Below are 17,269 nucleotides of genomic sequence, written 5' to 3'. Positions count from 1 at the left end.
CTGATATCTCTTATTGGGACTATTTTGCCCTCTAACATTATATGTAACAATCTTCAAAGGGGCCATTTTTCATGGAGATCGGTTATAACTAGCCCTAGACATTCCATCGTGAAATCAAAAACAAAAAATAACATATATTTTTTACCTAGATCGATCCAGTCGGTACACCCTACATTAATCAATGTGAAAAAACATATTCTCCCCCACCGATATTCTCCTCCCTCCCTTCCCGCCCCCCCACCCTTTACACATTGAATATCGATGTTACCGTCCTCCAGGCTAGTGCCTATTTACCAGACCCCAGCCCTGGTTGGACCTTCCTTGAGGGAGTATAAGTGCCCACATGGGCCCCCGAGCCTCACCCCCTTTCGAAGGTGGTCTCGGGGGAGCATGCGGGCACCGCCCAGCCCCCGGCACATACCTCCCCTCTTAGCGAGCCTACTCAAATTCATCCTTGCCCAAAAACTTTATTCTTTTTACTTTTCCTCCCTTATTCCTGCCCAACAACCTGTTATTTATTATTATTTGCCCCAATTTTACCACCTCCACCCCCCTCTCCTCCCCTTTAATCAAAAGAGAAAGAAGAAAAAAAAAAAAAGAGACCCTACACTCTATTCCAAGGCTGGTCTCTTAATTTCGTCCAGTCTAGGGGTTTTTTCTCCCAATTTTCTAAGTTAACACATGGCATATTCAGTTTATTGCAAAATTCTTTCAAGTCCTCTGGGAATCTTAAGGTAGCTGATATTCCTTGGTTTTTAGCTATCAGACATGCGGGGAAGCCCCATCTATAAGTGATCTTCTTCTCTTGTAGTTGATTTATTAGGGGTTTCAATGCCCTTCTATGGCTCAGTGTCTCTTGTGAGAGGTCAGAAAAGATAAGCAACGTAGCTCCCTCGTATTTAATGGTTTCAGAGCTTCTTGCATCTTGCTGAATTTGTTGTTTTGTTTCATATTGGGTAAATCTCACAATTACATCTCTCTCCGTCTCGGGTCTTGGCTTCTCTTTTGTTTGAATTCTATGTATTCTATCAAAAGCTATACGAGATGTTACTTCTTTTTTCATTATTTTATTAAAGATTTCTCGAAGCACAGTCTCTAACTCAGTGTTTTTCACGGATTCTGGTAGGCCACGAATTCTTAAATTATTTCGCCTATTCCTGTTTTCCTGGTCCTCTAATTTATATCTGATATTTCTCATTTCTATCCAGTCCATATCTGCCCTTTTTTGTAATTCCGAAATAGCTTTTTTATGTTCTTCTAATTGTATTTCTGATTCTTCTACCCTTTTTAATACATTTTGAATATCTGCACGAGTTGCCTTTAATTCGCCCTTAATCATCCCTTCCAGATGTGACATCATTTCTGCCATGTCCTGTTTAGTGGGGAGTGATGGGGGGTTAATTCCTTCTTTTTCTGGTTCCCACATCTTTCCTGACTCTTTTTGTTGATATCGTTCTTTCGAGCTTTTCTGTGGAGTTACACCTTCTTCTATATTAGGTTTTTTGCTTGTCTGTCCTTCACGGGCAGGTGATGTTCCTTCTCCCCTTTCTGCTTCCTTTTCCTCCCTCTGGTCTACTCTGCCCTGGGCCATATAAGTTTTTATAGAATTCCCTTTCCCACTTTCTATTTGCCCAGCTTTGGCTCCTCTCCTTACCATTATCCTTTCTTCCCCCTTCCCCTTCAGTTTAGTCTTTCAAATTTACGTTAATAAGCGTTGATATTATTTAACTCCATTACCAACCTAGTCTCCCCCAGATTATGATTCCTTCTGAGAAGCAGGCACTTTTTCCTTATTTATTCCCTTCTTCTTTTCCCCTTCCCTCTCCACTTCCCCCAGTATACCTCTGTGCAAATCTGTTTTCAATTACAGTACAATCTTAATATTATACAATTTTTCCAAAACTATATGTTATATATATTGTGTGTCCCAACTCTTAAAAAAAAAAAAAGGGTTTTTTTTTTAAGAGAAGTGCAAATGATGCAGGAAGTGCAAAAAAAAATGCACAAAGTGCAAAAAGTGCTAGAGATACAAAAATTGCGAAAAGTGCAAAAATGCTAAAAAAAAAAAAAAAAAAAAAAAGGGGGGGGGGGGGTACAGAGACAAAAAAGTGCACACAATGCTAAGATTTCAAAAAAAAAATATAATAATAATAAAAAAATAATAAATAAATAAAAAATAAATAAAAAATTATCAAAATAAATAAATAAATAAAAAATTATCTAAATAAATAAATAAAAAATTATCTAAATAAATAAATAAAAAATTATCTAAATAAATAAATAAATAAATAGGTGCAAATAATGCAAAAAGTGCAAAAAAGTGCAGAGTGCAAGGGTACAGAAAAGTGCACAAAATGCTAAGATTGCAAAATATTGCAAAAAAATAAAAAATATATAGGGGAAGGGGGAGGGGATGGGATACACCCAACAGCAGGGATAGGGGAGAGGGGGGGGCACTTACAAGGGGTATTTCTTACTTTATCTACTCTTTTTTTTTTCATCTACCAAAGCATTTTTAATCCAAGCCATGTATCCTTTTTATTTACCCCTAAAAAAAAAAAAAAAATAAAAAAAAAAAAAAGGGGGGGGGGGGGTGCAGGTGACAACGTGGGAAGGAGGAAACAAGCGGGCTGTTGTATCGGGTATACAAATGTCTACCCTAATCCTAATCTCTTAATCACTGCAGAGAGAGAGAGAGACAATGTCCAACAACTTTTAACTACAGCTGTATCAGAAGGAGAGAGGGGATTCCAGCACATATGTCTTAATATCCAATCAATATCCAATCAAGAAAAGAGAAAAAAGGAGAAAGAAAACAGTCCAATAACTCCTCCTGGGCCACACTCTCGCTGTTTATAGTTGATTTGATAGCAGATATTTAAAATTGGTCTCAATGACTCACTGTTATTTATAATTCATATATTCATATAGAATCCATATTTCATGTTCCCCCAAAACTCTATCGTATTGTCTAAAATATCATCTAAACCATCGTTCAGTCTGCTAAGAGAGATGTTTTATTTGGAGCAGTCCACTTTTACTTCTACAATCCGATCCAGTTCATCTCTCCCTTAGCCTCAGTACACAATCCAAACAGCAGATCTTTCATCCGATTTGATACTTAGGAGGGCTGGATATATAAGCTTAGGCTTAGGCTGGTTTTAACAGCTATTACAAACCAACGGTATTTTCAGATGGAGTGATTTACTATAGCAGACTTCTCAGTGGTCAGCGGGATAGGCGGGGATAGTAGTCTCAGTTTAACAGCTTATGCAGCCATAAGACTATAGCCGCTCTCTCTCTTCCTTACCCCCTCGAAACCCTCTCACCATCGGCCGCACCGGCGTCCTCTCTCGCTGGATGTTCAGGATCCACTGCACTCTGCTCTCTCTCTCTAGGGGGAGGTTTCAGCAAGCAGTCGCTTCCGTAATCAGTGAACCATGTCCCAGACCTGGAGCTCCCGGATCGGACCTCTGTCCGCTGGCCTCACTCTCTCCCTCTCCTCCGTTCGTCCGTGTCTGACAAGCTCCTTCAGTGTGAGGGATAAGTGGGTTCCTATGTCTGTATCTGGCTCCACTGACGGCAGGATACTTGGGCTCCAAGAGATCGTTGCTTCAGTAGCATAGGCAATGTCAGTAGTTACCACATGCTTTCAGCTCGCCACCGGGGGAGGTGCGCCTCTGGCCACGGCGTTCAGCTGGTGTGTGGCGCCATCTTCTGTAGCTCCACCTCCCTCCCCCATCTACATCTATGGTTCTACTGTTTAAGAAGTTAAACACTTCCATGGTGTGCTGCACTAGGAAAGGAGATGGTTAATCAAATATAAACAAAAAAGTGCTAATGCGCTCCACCCAACCAATGATCCTACTGACTATCTAATAATAGGAAGCTGCCAACATAAATGGTGATCTCTACACCAGTACACATAAAATAAAAATAAGAAAATATGTGGCGCTACCAACCCTACTCTATTAAGCAATAAAAAAATTAAATAAATAGAAAAATTAATTACAATAGTGCAAATGCTGCAAAAAAGTGCAGAAAAAAGTGCAAGAGGTATTGACCTCACTTACAAGGTATTCTGTGCAAAATATCCAAACAGTGCAAATAAATATATTAAATATAATACAAGATAAATGATATGAATATAAATATATATAAAATACCAATATTCACATAAGTGCACATATGAAAGGAAAGTCCATAAGTGATATGTTTTAATATAATATAATAGCTTGATGATCAATGCAGTGCCAACTCCAATGGTAAATGGTGACCATAAAGAAAAGTCCATGCAGTGAAAAAGTAGCAATAACTTCCAATGAGTGACAGTCCACCAAAAATTCAGTGCTCAGCTTGTGCACCACCAGTTTCCCCCAGCCTTTCACCTCAAACATATACCATTATAGCGCTGTACATATGTAGATGACACTTCCACCGCTTCTCCTCATACGTCCAGCCCGTTAAAATAAATGGTTCATATGTCATGTAGGAGACGAATCCGTAAACACACAAACTTGTTGTTTATATTACGTATTAAGTATTGATCGCTGTTGTAAGAAGATCTTTATATGTACGTGGAAGCGCCGCCGACCACATATAAGCTCCGGTAACACCTATCTCCCTTTACCCTTTGATAAAGTCACGAGGTTGTGACGCAATGCATCAGGGAGGAGCTAGGTGTTACGTGTGCCACTTCCGGTCGCGGCCGAGACCGGAAGTTTGTGTGTTTACGGATTCGTGATTACTTCTGCTTAAATGTGAGTGTGGATATTGTTTAACCACTACAATACAGGGCACTTTCGCCCCCTTCCTTCCCAGCCCAATTTTCAGCTTTCAGCGCTCTAGCGCTTTCAGTGACAATTGCGCGGTCATGCTACACTGTACCCAAATTAAATTGTTATCATTTTGTTCGCACAAATAGAGCTTTATTTTGGTGTTATTTATTCACGACTCCGTTTTTTTTTGTTTTGCGATATAAGCGCAAAAATAGCGGAAATTTGGAAAAAAAACAATATTTTCTTTTTTCTATTTGAAAAGAAATCCAATAAAATCAAATTTTGTCATAAATTTAAGCCAAAATGTATTCTGCTACATGTTTTTGGTAAAAAAAATTCCGTTAAGTGTATAATAATTGGTTTGTGTGATCACGGACATATGTACGCAAATGATCATGTACATATGTGTGCAGGTGATCACGTACATATGTGTGCAGATAATCATTGGGACATGTGATTTTAGTGGGACATATGTGGGGGACATGTTTTTATTATTAGGGACATGTGTTTTTATTATTTGGGGACATGTATGTTTTGGGGACATGTGTGTTTTGGGGACATATGTGGGGACTGTGTTTGTACTGTGTGGTGTGTTGTGTGTTTACACTACACTGATGATCAGTGAGTAAAAAGCTGTAAAAAGCAGCCCATACTCACTGATCATCAGCCGGCTGCAGCGTTCTGCTCTCCTCTCCTCAGCGGTGACTTCCGTGTGAGGAGAGGAGAGCAGATTGCCTAGCAACCGGCTGTTTGTTTACATCACATGACGGCCGTGATTGGACACGGCCGTCATGTGATCAGGAGGGCCAATCACAGAGCCCTCCTGCCGATCTGAGATGTGCCGTGTCCGGGTGACACGAGCACATCGGGATCGCGCCGCTGCGCGGGCGCGCGCGATCCCGCTACTCCTGAATGACGTTCCTGAACGTCCTATCAGGAGTAGACGGCTCCCACCCGGCCGTATATATGCATTGGCCGGGTGGGAAGTGGTTAAATAAATGTATTATTTTACATACTTCACATGGGAGCCCCCTTTGTCTTTTTCCCATCTCCTACATGACCTATGAACCATTTATTTTAACAGGCTGGACGTATGAGGAGAAGCGGTGGAAGTGTCATCTACATATGTACAGCGCTATAATGGTATATGTTTGAGGTGAGAGGCTGGGGCAAACTGGTGGTGCACAAGCTGAGCACTGAATTTTTGGTGGACTGTCACTCATTGGACGTTATTGCTCCTTTTTCACTGCATGGACTTTTCTTTATGGTCACCATTTACCATTGGAGTTGGCACTGCATTGATCATCAAGCTATTATATTATAACATATCACTTATGGACTTTCCTTTCATATGTGCACTTATGTGAATATTGGTATTTTATATATATATATTTATATTCATATCATTTATCTTGTATGATATTTAATATATTTATTTGCACTGTTTGGATATATTGCACAGAATACCTTGTAAGTGAGGTCAATACCTCTTGCACTTTTTTCTGCACTTTTTTGCAGCATTTGCACTATTGTAATTTTTCTATTTATTTTTATTTATTTTTTTATTGCTCAATAGAGTAGGGTTGGTAGCGTCACATATTTTCTTATTTTTATTCCTTGTAAATGAACTTGTCAAAATAAGTCAGATACGGGAACACCTTAGGTGAACGTGCTGGCTTGCGGGACCCAAAAGGGACCGGTACATCAGCAGAGGGCTGCTCCTGAATCTTCAGGGTATCACGTGCAGCTGTGATAAGTGCTCCAACAAGCGCATTGTTGCGCCCGGACCCGGACGGGGACTCATCCTCACTGTCCGAACGGTCCTGGTCAGCGTCATCTGACAAGACAGAGCAGGGGTCACCAGCCTCAGCAGGACCCGAGTCTCCACAGAGGCCGGGGGCAGTGCCTCTTTAACGCATCTTTCTTCCCAAGCACTGCCTCCATCTTGGCAACATACGAATTGAGGACCGCCGTCAGGGTGTCCGTGGGCACTGTGGAGTCCGGTTGCAATTGCCTGGATTTCGGGGGAACAAACACCAGTTTCTGAAGCCATGCTGACCCTACCCTGTCTGCCACCCGAAGGGGACTTAGGACAGTGACAGTCCCACCCTCCTTGCTACCGCTGACTGAGGGACTCTTTCCCACCGGACTCACCACCCTGAGGAGTTCTGCGCTGTTCATGAGTAGTGCCTGTAGACCCCGATTGCTCCCAAGTGCAGAGAAAACAAAAGATGTGTCAGTGGCAGCCGCCAGAAGGAGCACTAGAACGTTCTAAAAAACGTGTTCAGGCTTCAATAAAATGGCCGCTCAGCGTCCAGTACACAGACAGGAAACACAGGGAAAATGGCTGTGAGAGCACATAAGCCATGCTGCTGCTAGAGAACACCAAGAACATGTTCAGGCTTCCAGAAAATGGCCACCAGTGTCCTGAATAGATCACTTGGAAAATGGCCGTTGAAGCCCAGGAAAGCATGCTGCCTCGCCCACACCTAAAATGGCCGCCAGCAGCTCCATGTGGTACAGAAAGAAAGCAATGTGACAGAGATACAGCACTGCACCCGACCACAGCAGACCCTCACAGGCACCTTCCGGGAGCTTAACACAGAGGACCCAGGGCACCTTTAGCCAGCCAGCCCCCCATCTCAGGTGAGAGCCCACAGACAGCGCACATACACCGCTCAGTAGCCACATGAAGCATCCCCCCAGGGGGGGGGGAATAGGGACAAGGGAGAGAAGAGAGGGAGGTGAGGGACCCCCGAATTGACCTCCCAGGGAATGCCCAGCTGCTCAGCCCCGCCGAGGAAGGGTGAGCTGCACTTACCACTCCTGAAGAGCTGGGAAACATTCCATTGCAGAACTACTCACTGATCAGTACAGGGTAGCTGCTGGCCGGGCATACTGTGACGCAGACATCAGTAGCTCGGTCATATGAACGCCCCGGAGCATAAAAGCTCACAGACCACCTCTGGAGCTGAGGTTTCGTCGTGGCCTGCCGAGCCATAGCTGCGACCTGCACGCGCTCGATGGCCTGGACTGGGGGGACTACAATGATAAGGGTATCCAGCCTGTCACCCAGCCGGCTGTTGATAGCTGATCACAGGATCATTCATCTTGCGCAAAAAGCCAAGCTTCCGCATAAAAAAAAGCATGGACCGATGGGCCCGCAGGGTTCCTAGGTCCTTCTCCTTCACTAGGCAAAATAAAACTGATGGCTGCATGGCAGGGTGGAGGGTTGTAGCCCAAGGGACCACCCCCTGGGCGGAACTAAGAGTTTTGAGTGTTGTGTTACAACTATGCCTAGTATTCTCCTAGTGATAAGGCTAACAAGCCATTTGTTACAGAGAGGAGCTGTGTCGGTCGGTGAATGTAAGAGAAAAAATGTTTTAAATGCACCACGTCCCGACGAGCTTGCATGCAGAAGCAAAGGCATATGTGAGTAGTACTCGTATATGCAAACGGTGTTCAAACTACACATGTGAGGTATCACCGTGATCGGTAGAGTGAGAGAAATAATTCTAGTCTCTATAACTAAAAATATGCAACCTGTAGAATTTTTTAAACGTCGCCTATGATGATTTTAAAGGGTAAAAGTTTGTTACCATTCCACGAGCGAGTGCAATTTTGAAGCGTGACATGTTGGGTATGAATTTTCTCAGCGTATTTTTTAATTCAAAAACGTGTATATTTTTTACAAAAAAGGTACGCTTGTAAGAGCACTGCACAAGTACAGTGTGTGACAAAGTATTGCAACGACCACCATTTTATTCTCTAGGGTGTTAGGAAAAAAATGTATAATGTTTGGGGGTTTTAAGTAATTTTCTAGCAAAAAAAAAAACCTGTTTTTAACTTGTAAACAACAAATCTCAGAAAAAGGCTTGGTCCTTAAGTGGTTAACCACTTGAGGACCAGCTGCCGCAGTTTTACTGTGGCAGGTTGGCTCCCCTGGGTGAGCTGTCGTAGCTGTACGTCGGCTGCTTATCACTAGGGGGCGCACACGGCACAACAGAGCCAATGCGCGTGCCTGGTGGTCACAATGTCCACAGGGCACAAGCGATCGCTCCTGCGACAGAATGGAGGTCTGTCAATGTAAACAGACAGATCTCCATTCTGTCAGGGGTGAAGAGACTGATCTGCTGTTCGGAACAGCAGTTGGTCTCCTCCCCCCAGGCAGTCCCACCCCCTACAGTTAGAAACACTTCCTAGGACACACATTTAACCCCTTGATCGCCCCCTAGTGTTAATTCCTTCCCTGACAGTGACATTTATACAGTAATCAGTGGCTATTTTTAGCACTGATCGCTGTATAAGTGTCAATGGTCCCAAAGAAGTGTCCAATCTGTCCTCCGTAATGTCGCAGACCCGATAAAAATCGCAGATCATCGCCATTACTAGTAAAAAATAAAATCATTTATAATAAAAATGACATAAATTTATCCCCTATTTTGTAGACGCTATAACTTTTGTGAAAACCAATGAATATACACTTATTGCGTTTTCTTTACTTTTTTTTTTTTAACCAAAAACATGTAGAAGAATACACATCGGCCTAAACTAAGAACGAAATTTTGTTGAAAAAAAAAATTGGGGTATATTTATTATACAAAAAATATTGTTTTTATTTTCAAAACTGTTGCTCTTTTTTGTTTAACCACTTGCCTACTGGACACTTAACCCCCCCTCCTGCCCAGACCAATTTTCAGCTTTTGGTGCTCTCACACTTTGAATGACAACTACTCAGTCATGTAACACTGTACCCAAATACATTTTTTGTCCTTTTTTTTACTACAAATAGAACTTTCTTTTGGTGGTATTTGATCACCTCTGGGTTTTTTATTTTTTGCGACATAAATGAAAAAATACGAAAAATTCTCTTTGTTTCTGTGATAACATTTTGCAAATTATTAATTTTTCCTCATGAATTTTGGCCACAATTTATGCTGCTACATATCTTTGGTAAAAATAACCCAAATTAGTGGATATTATTTGGTCTGTGTGAAAGTTAGAGAGTCTACAAGCTGTGGTGCAAATCATAAAAATTTATCACACCTGATGTACTGATGGCCTATCTCAGTGATGGCGAACCTTGGCACCCCAGATGTTTTGGAACTACATTTCCCATGATGCTCATGTATTCTGCAGTGTAGTCAAGCATCATGGGAAATGTAGTTCCAAAACATCTGGGGTGCCAAGGTTCGCCATCACTGGCCTATCTCATTTCTTGCGACCCGAACATGTTACGGTCTGTCCTGAAACCTGCCTGATCGGCATGTATCACTTGGTTTAGTCTCAGAGATAGTCTTGGACAGAAAGCGGTGTCTATGATCCGTGGTGCCATAGTTCGTGACATAAGGATGAAATCTATACAGGACATGGAATGGGAGCAGGGGAGAAATATGTGTAGGCCTGCGTGTGTGGTTATTTGTGATTGCAGGTGTCTATTGGAAGGTGGAGATCAGTTTTGAAAATTTTGTCTCTTCAGGGCTGGTAACTGTTGGCTGTGCTGTTTGGAGTTTGTTGAGAGCTGAGTGCAAGGTGGTATTAAAGTCCCCAAGCCATATTGCTGGTATTGTGGGATAGCGAGCCATGTAAGAGAATCCCTCCATGACTACAGTTGTACTAAACAGAGGGGGTACGTAGAAGGCCATAAGAAGAAGACTACGACTGCATAAACTGGCACCAATACTAGGGTTTATTACTGCTCACATTGGCACCAACACTAGGCTTTATTACTACATAAACTGACACCAATACTAGGGGTTATTACGGGGGAAACTGGCACCAATACTAGGAACTATTACTGTAAAAACTGGCACCAATACTAGGAACTATTACTCCATAAACAGGCACCAATACAAGGGGATATTACACCATAAACAGGCACCAATACTAGGGGCTATTACTGCATAAACTGGCACCAATACTGGGGGTTATTACTGCATAAACTACCACCAATACTGGGGGCTATTACTGCATAAACGACCACCAATACTGGGGGCTATTACTGCATAGACTAACTCCAATACTAGGGGCCATTATTGCGTACACTGGCACCAATACTAGGGGCCATTACTGTGTGAACTGGTACCAATACTAGGCCTTATTACTGCGTAAACTGTCACCGATACTAGGGGTCATTATTGCGTAAACTGGCACCAATAATAGGGGTTATTACTGCGTAAACTGGCACTAATACTAGGCTTTATTACTGCGTAAACTGGCACCAATACTAGGGGTCATTATTGCGTAAACTTGCACCAAATAGTAGGGGCCATTATTATGTAAACTGGCATCAATACTAGGGGCCATTATTGCGTAAACTGGCACCAATACTAGGGGCTATTACTGCATAAACTGGCACCAATACTAGGGACGATTACTGCGTAAACTGGCACCAATACTAGGGACTATTACTGTGTAAACTGGCACCAATACTAGGGGCTATTACTGCGTAAACTGCCACCAATACTAGGGGCTATTACTGCACAAACTGGCACCAATACTAGGGGCTATTACTGCGTAACCTGGCACCAATACTAGGGGCTATTACTGCACAAACTGGCACCAATACTAGGGGCTATTACTGCGTAACCTGGCACCAATACTAGGGGCTATTACTGCGTAAACTGGCACCAATACTAGGGGCTATTACTGCGTAAACTGGCACCAATACTAGGGGCTATTACTGCGTAAACTGGCACCAATACTAGGGGCTATTACTGCGTAAACTGGCACCAATACTAGGTTATTACTGCGTAAACTGGCACCAATACTGGGGGCTATTATTGTGTAAACTGGCATCAATGCTAGGGACTTTGACTACATAAATTGGCACCATTACTAGGGACTATTACTATGTAAAATGGCACTAATACTAGGGGTTATTATGGCATAAACTGTCACCAATACTAAGGGCTATTACTGCATAAACTGGCACCAATACTAGGGACTATTACTGCTTAATCTTCCAACAATACTAGGGGCTACTACTGCTTAATCTGGCACCAATACTAGGGATGACTACTGTGTGGACTGCTTGCTGAAATTGCTTTAAACTATAAGAAACGTTTTGGAGAGTTTACCTCTCTTTCTCAGGTCTGAAGTAATACCCGAGGAAGAAAGGAAAATGCTTGAAAGCTTGCCTTTTATGTGAAAAAAGGGAGCAAGGGGAGAGGTGACTAGCCTCAACGGGACTTTTAACGGTATCAGACATTACATGTGTTAAAGAAGATCAGATAGCAATCACTCAAAAATAGTTTTTTTTTTTTTAATTTATAGAAATTTATTATACAAAAAAAATTAAAATTTTTGCTAAAACAGCACTATCAAAACAGATACACATCCATACAATACATAGAGATCTGGAACAATCATTTGTGAACTCAGTCAATGTAATATGATGCTCAACATGTTTCACTCATGGACAAGTTTCTTCAGGAGCTTTGAATATCATTGACAAGTATAATACTGCATGGATAAACACAAAGAAATTGATTAAATAGTGCATGTTCCATTATTCACAATAAACTTTAGAGAAAAAAGCAAACAATTAAATATGATTACTACAGAAAACATTTTTATGTACAGAGTTATATGTTTAAGGTTGAACATAGTTTTTATTATCACAAGGTCAGTGCAAATAAGGAGTACAAAATAGCAGTACATTTCAAAAGATACACAAACAGCGAGGTACAAGTGTAAAAGCATAAAAAACTGCGTAAATGACAAGACTGATTAATACCAGTATAAATGAAAATAAAGAAAAAAAAATATCAACCTGTGGAGGGAAGGGAGAGGGGGGAGGAGGGGGGAAGGGACAGGGGAAGGTGAGGGAGAGGAAAGGAGGATGACAGGAACCTCAAAAAACTGAAATCACACTGGGCCGTAGTGCAGCCGTCAGTATGGATCCAGGTCGGTGGCCCGACATTCAACCTATATCACCACATGGGGGGGAGGGAAGACAGAGGGGGCCCAGCCGGATGGTGGTGTGCAAAAAGAAGTATGAGCACAGGCCCATTAGCTGTGCAACCCCAAAGGAGTATCACAGGTGAACAGCAAAAATACAGGACATGGCATTGTCCTATCGAATGCCATTAAGGAAGCCCGCTGAGGCCGAATGATGGCGCCAGATAGACCACAAAACAGTAAATTTGTCATATCTGTCGTCCACCTTCGCCTGCAGCTCCTCCATGACCATCATCTCGTTAAGAAGTTCTATCCAGCGAACCACTGACGGGACCCGATCCGTCTTCCAGGAGAGGGTGATGTTATGACGGGCAGCAGAGAGGAGGAATCTAAGAAGGCAAGACTTGTGCCGTTTGATGGAGCCCGGTATAATGGACAGTAAGGCCACCAAGGGCGAGGGGGATAAGGAAGCTTGATACATAGCATTATACGTTTCAAAAACTTTATCCCAAAAAGGGCGAACCATAGAACATTCCCACCAGACATGAAAGAACGTACCTGTCGCACCATGGCACCGCCAGCACACATCCGTTGAACCGGGGAACATTCTGCGTACCGAGACTGGAGCTCTATACCAGCGTGATAACAATTTATAGTTTTTTTCCTGAGTGAACCCTGATCTAGAGGATTGGTGAGTGAGGATAAAGGAGGTATGCCATTGAGATGAGGAGATTTCGGTTCCGACGTCAGCGGACCATTTGTCAGTGTAAGTGGGAAGTGAGGTGTAAGTAAGAGATTGGAGTTCTTTGTAAAGAAGAGATAACGTGTGTCTCAGTGTGTGAGGTAGAGTACAAAGTTCTACAAATAAGGTAAAGGGTCCTATGAGTTTTACCGGATAGGAAGAGTGAGTTGCAAAATTGATTGATGGACCTCTCAGAGAGCCAATCTAGGTCCGGTAGGGGAGACGCTGTCGCCAGGGCTCGCAAGCGACCAGTGGAGGGGTGGACAAATTGATTAGCTGTGGGCCAATCCTCCCTGCGATATGCCCCAATGTGGGTAGCCGAGAGGAGAGTGGGGAGAAGTGGGTTGTCAAAAAGGGAGGAAAGAGGGCCAGGATCCGTGGACAGGCCTGTCGTACCGGAGACGGCGTACCATTTGGTCAGAGCTGCGATCGTCAGGGGGGAGACCCCACGAAGTGAGCGGAACACGGCATGATGTCCCCATAACAGGGCCCTAAGGTCTCTAAGGGCCATATCTTGTTCAATAGTCACTGTAATTTTGGGTAGGGGTCTCGGGAACCATTCTAACAGTCTAGACAGCAAGGATGCCGTGTGATATAGTTGAAAGTCAGGTAGTCCAGTCCCCCCGCGGAGCTTGGGGGCGCATAGGATCCTATGTTTCAGTCGAGGGGGGTGGCGGAGCCATACAAATTTAATTATCGCAGATCGGAGGGAGAGGAAGAACGTCCGAGGAAGAAGTATAGGAAGAGTTTGGAACAGATACAGAACCTTGGGCAGTATGTCCATTTTAATGACGTTCATTCTCCCCCACCAAGTAAGTTTCAGATTATACCAGGAGTCGAGGGAACGTTTGATGTTGGTCAACAAGGGGCTATAGTTAAGGGAGTAGATGTCCTGTAAATCTCTAGGGATTGCAGTCCCCAAATATTTAATGGAGCGTGATTGCCATCGGAATGGATAGTCCCTTTTCAGGGCCGCCAGGTCCCGCTCCGGCAGAGAAATATTTAGGGCTTCGGTTTTGTCTATATTAAGTTTAAAATTACTATGGGTAGCGAAGCGGTCCAGTTCCTCGAGAATATATGGTAGGCTAATGCGGGGGTTTGTGACATATAGAAGTAGGTCGTCAGCATAGAGTGACAGCTTGCGGGGAGCCGATGGGGTAGGAATACCGTGAATAGAGGTATTGTTACGTATAGCCTGTGCCAGGTGTTCCATTGTGATTGCGAACAGCAAGGGCGACAGAGGACAGCCCTGCCTGGTACCGTTACTGATTCGGAATGGCGTGGACGATTCCCCGTTAGCTGAGACCCGAGCAGTGGGGTGAGAGTAGAGAGCCATTATCTTGGAAAGTAAGTTAGGGCCTAAGCCTATTTGTTGCAGGGACGCACGAAGAAACTGCCAACTCACCCTGTCAAATGCCTTCTCGGCATCACAAGCCAAGAGGCAGGCGGGGATATTGTGTGTCTTGGTGTAGGCGATCAAATGTAGTGTTTTCGTGGTGTTGTCCCTGGCTTCACGGCCAGGGACAAACCCCACTTGGTCCCCATGGATCAAAGAGGGAAGGAGGGGGGCCAGGCGCGTGGCAAGGACCTTGGCGTAGAGTTTCAGATCAACATTCAATAAAGAGATGGGGCGGTAATTACCGCAGAGTGTGGGGTCCCTCCCAGGCTTGGGTATCACTACAATTTGAGCTTGCAGAAGTTCGGTAGAGAGCGGATGGTCGTCGCCAACCTCCTCAAATGCTCGCGCCATCAGCGGAGCCAATTGGTGGGCATATTGCTTAAAGAATAGAGGCGTGTAACCATCGGGACCCGGGCTCTTGCCCTGCTTGAGCTCCTTAATGGCAGTCAAAAAGTCAGAGGTAGTCAGCGGGCGTTCCAGGTCCGACACCGCGTCAGAGGGTAGATGCGGTAAGGAGGTATCCTGTATGTATTGTAGGAGGTCTAAGTGCGAAGAAGGGGCGGTTGTTGGGGTTACTGGAAGATTATACAAGGCAGAGTAGAAGTCTCGGAAGTCAGAAACAATCTCCGAGTTTTTAGTGCGTTTAACGTGAGTGGAGGACATGAGGTGGGAGATATTTTGTCTGCGTTGCTGGGGGTGAATTGTGCGAGCAAGGTGTCTTCCACACTTGTTCGCATTGGCGTAGTGAGTATGTCTACCTTTAGCGCAGGCAATCACAGAGCGTTCGGTAAATATCCGTTGGAGGTCCCGACGTGCATTAGAGAGTTCTGCGAGTATCTTAGGATCGGGAGAGTGTTTATGGGAGGCCTCAAGGGCAGAGATCTGTGCAAATAAACTGGAAATTTCGGTCGTACGGGCCTTCTTTAGCCTGGAGCCATGCTGAATCAAAATGCCTCGGAGGACACATTTAAGCGTCTCCCATTTGGTCAGGTTGGAGGTGTTGTCTTCAGCATGGACCAGGTTAAACTCTGTGATTGCTGCGGTAAGTGCTGCATTGCAGACTGAGTCACGGAGGAGATTATCGTTAAGTCGCCAGGATTTGTGGGCGTGGTTGTTTGGGGGCATCCCAAGTGACAGATGCACCGGGGCATGATCAGACCAAATTCTCAGTCCGATGTCACAGGTAGGATCACAGTCTAGTAGAGCTTGGGAGATCAGTATGTAGTCGAGTCGACTGTATGAGTTGTGTGCAGGGGAGTAGTAAGTATAGTCACGCGCCGAAGGGGAGAGCACTCGCCAGGGATCAACTAAGGAGAGGTCCTGCAAAATGGAGCGTATACTGGTCAGGGAGGAGGGAGGGATGTGTGACTTACCAGTGGACGAGTCCAGTCTCGGTACTAATGGTACGTTCAGATCACCACCCAGGATCAAGTTATGAGTGCCAAAAGCGCGCAGGCGGGATGCCACGGAGGAGAGGAATCGATGCTGGTTCTGGTTAGGGAAATAAACATTAACAATGGTTAAAACTGTTTGTTGAACCTGTAACTTCAAAAACACATATCTACCACTGGGGTCTATCTCCTGGTCGAGAACAGTCGGGTTAAAGGAGGCATGGAAGGCCACAGAGGTCCCCCGCGTCTTGGCGTCCGGGTTGGTGCTATGAAACCAACATGGGTATCGTTTGTCAGATATATTAGGGAGTTTGTCTGTCCGGAAGTGGGTTTCTTGCAAGAGTAGGATATGAGTTTTGGATTTGTGAAAGTGATGCAGGAGTTGTCTACGCTTCTCTGGGGTATTAAACCCCCTACAATTAAGGGAGGAGATTTTAATACCTAAAGTGGGCACGCCAAGCGGGGGGGACGGAAGGGATGCGGTAGGGTTCCTGTCATGGGAACTAGAGGAGGTAGTCTCCAGTTGAGGAGATAAAGGGTTAGGAAGTGGGCCCTAAGGTCAGGGGGGGAGAGGGTGTCAAGCAAAATATGTCTGAAAAGGGCTCAACAGAACCTAGGGGGGTGGGTCAGGATGTGACGCCCCAGGCAGGGCGGGAAGGGAGGAATCAGATCCCACCCACTAGTGTTCAGGGGGAGAAAGGGAGGTGAACACTACACAGGTAACTAGAAAAACAACAGAGAACAGAGGCAATGAAGACTCTGCACACCCTAACGTGGGGAACGTGGAAGGGCAAAACTTAGGGGCTCCGCCCCAACATAGCAAAATAAACAGCAATAAAGATAAAGTGCTTATCTAAAGCGCACAGCACAGCACGTGCGGGGCGACATAACAGCAATGGAACAATTGAAAGTCAACAGCATAGTAGCAAAAGTATAGTCCAGGTTACGGTCTAAGGCCTGCGAGCAACCGTAATAGAAAGGGAGCACAAGGGGACTCATGGAAGAGTCGCAGCAAAAATAAAATGACAAAAATAGAAAACGGCAACGAACAGTGTGG

Source organism: Lithobates pipiens, unplaced genomic scaffold, assembly GCF_037356315.1.
Source record: "Lithobates pipiens isolate NorthernLeopardFrog02 unplaced genomic scaffold, aLitPip1_a1.2 Scaffold_30, whole genome shotgun sequence".
NCBI lineage: Eukaryota > Metazoa > Chordata > Amphibia > Anura > Ranidae > Lithobates > Lithobates pipiens.
This window is presented reverse-complemented; position numbering follows the sequence as displayed.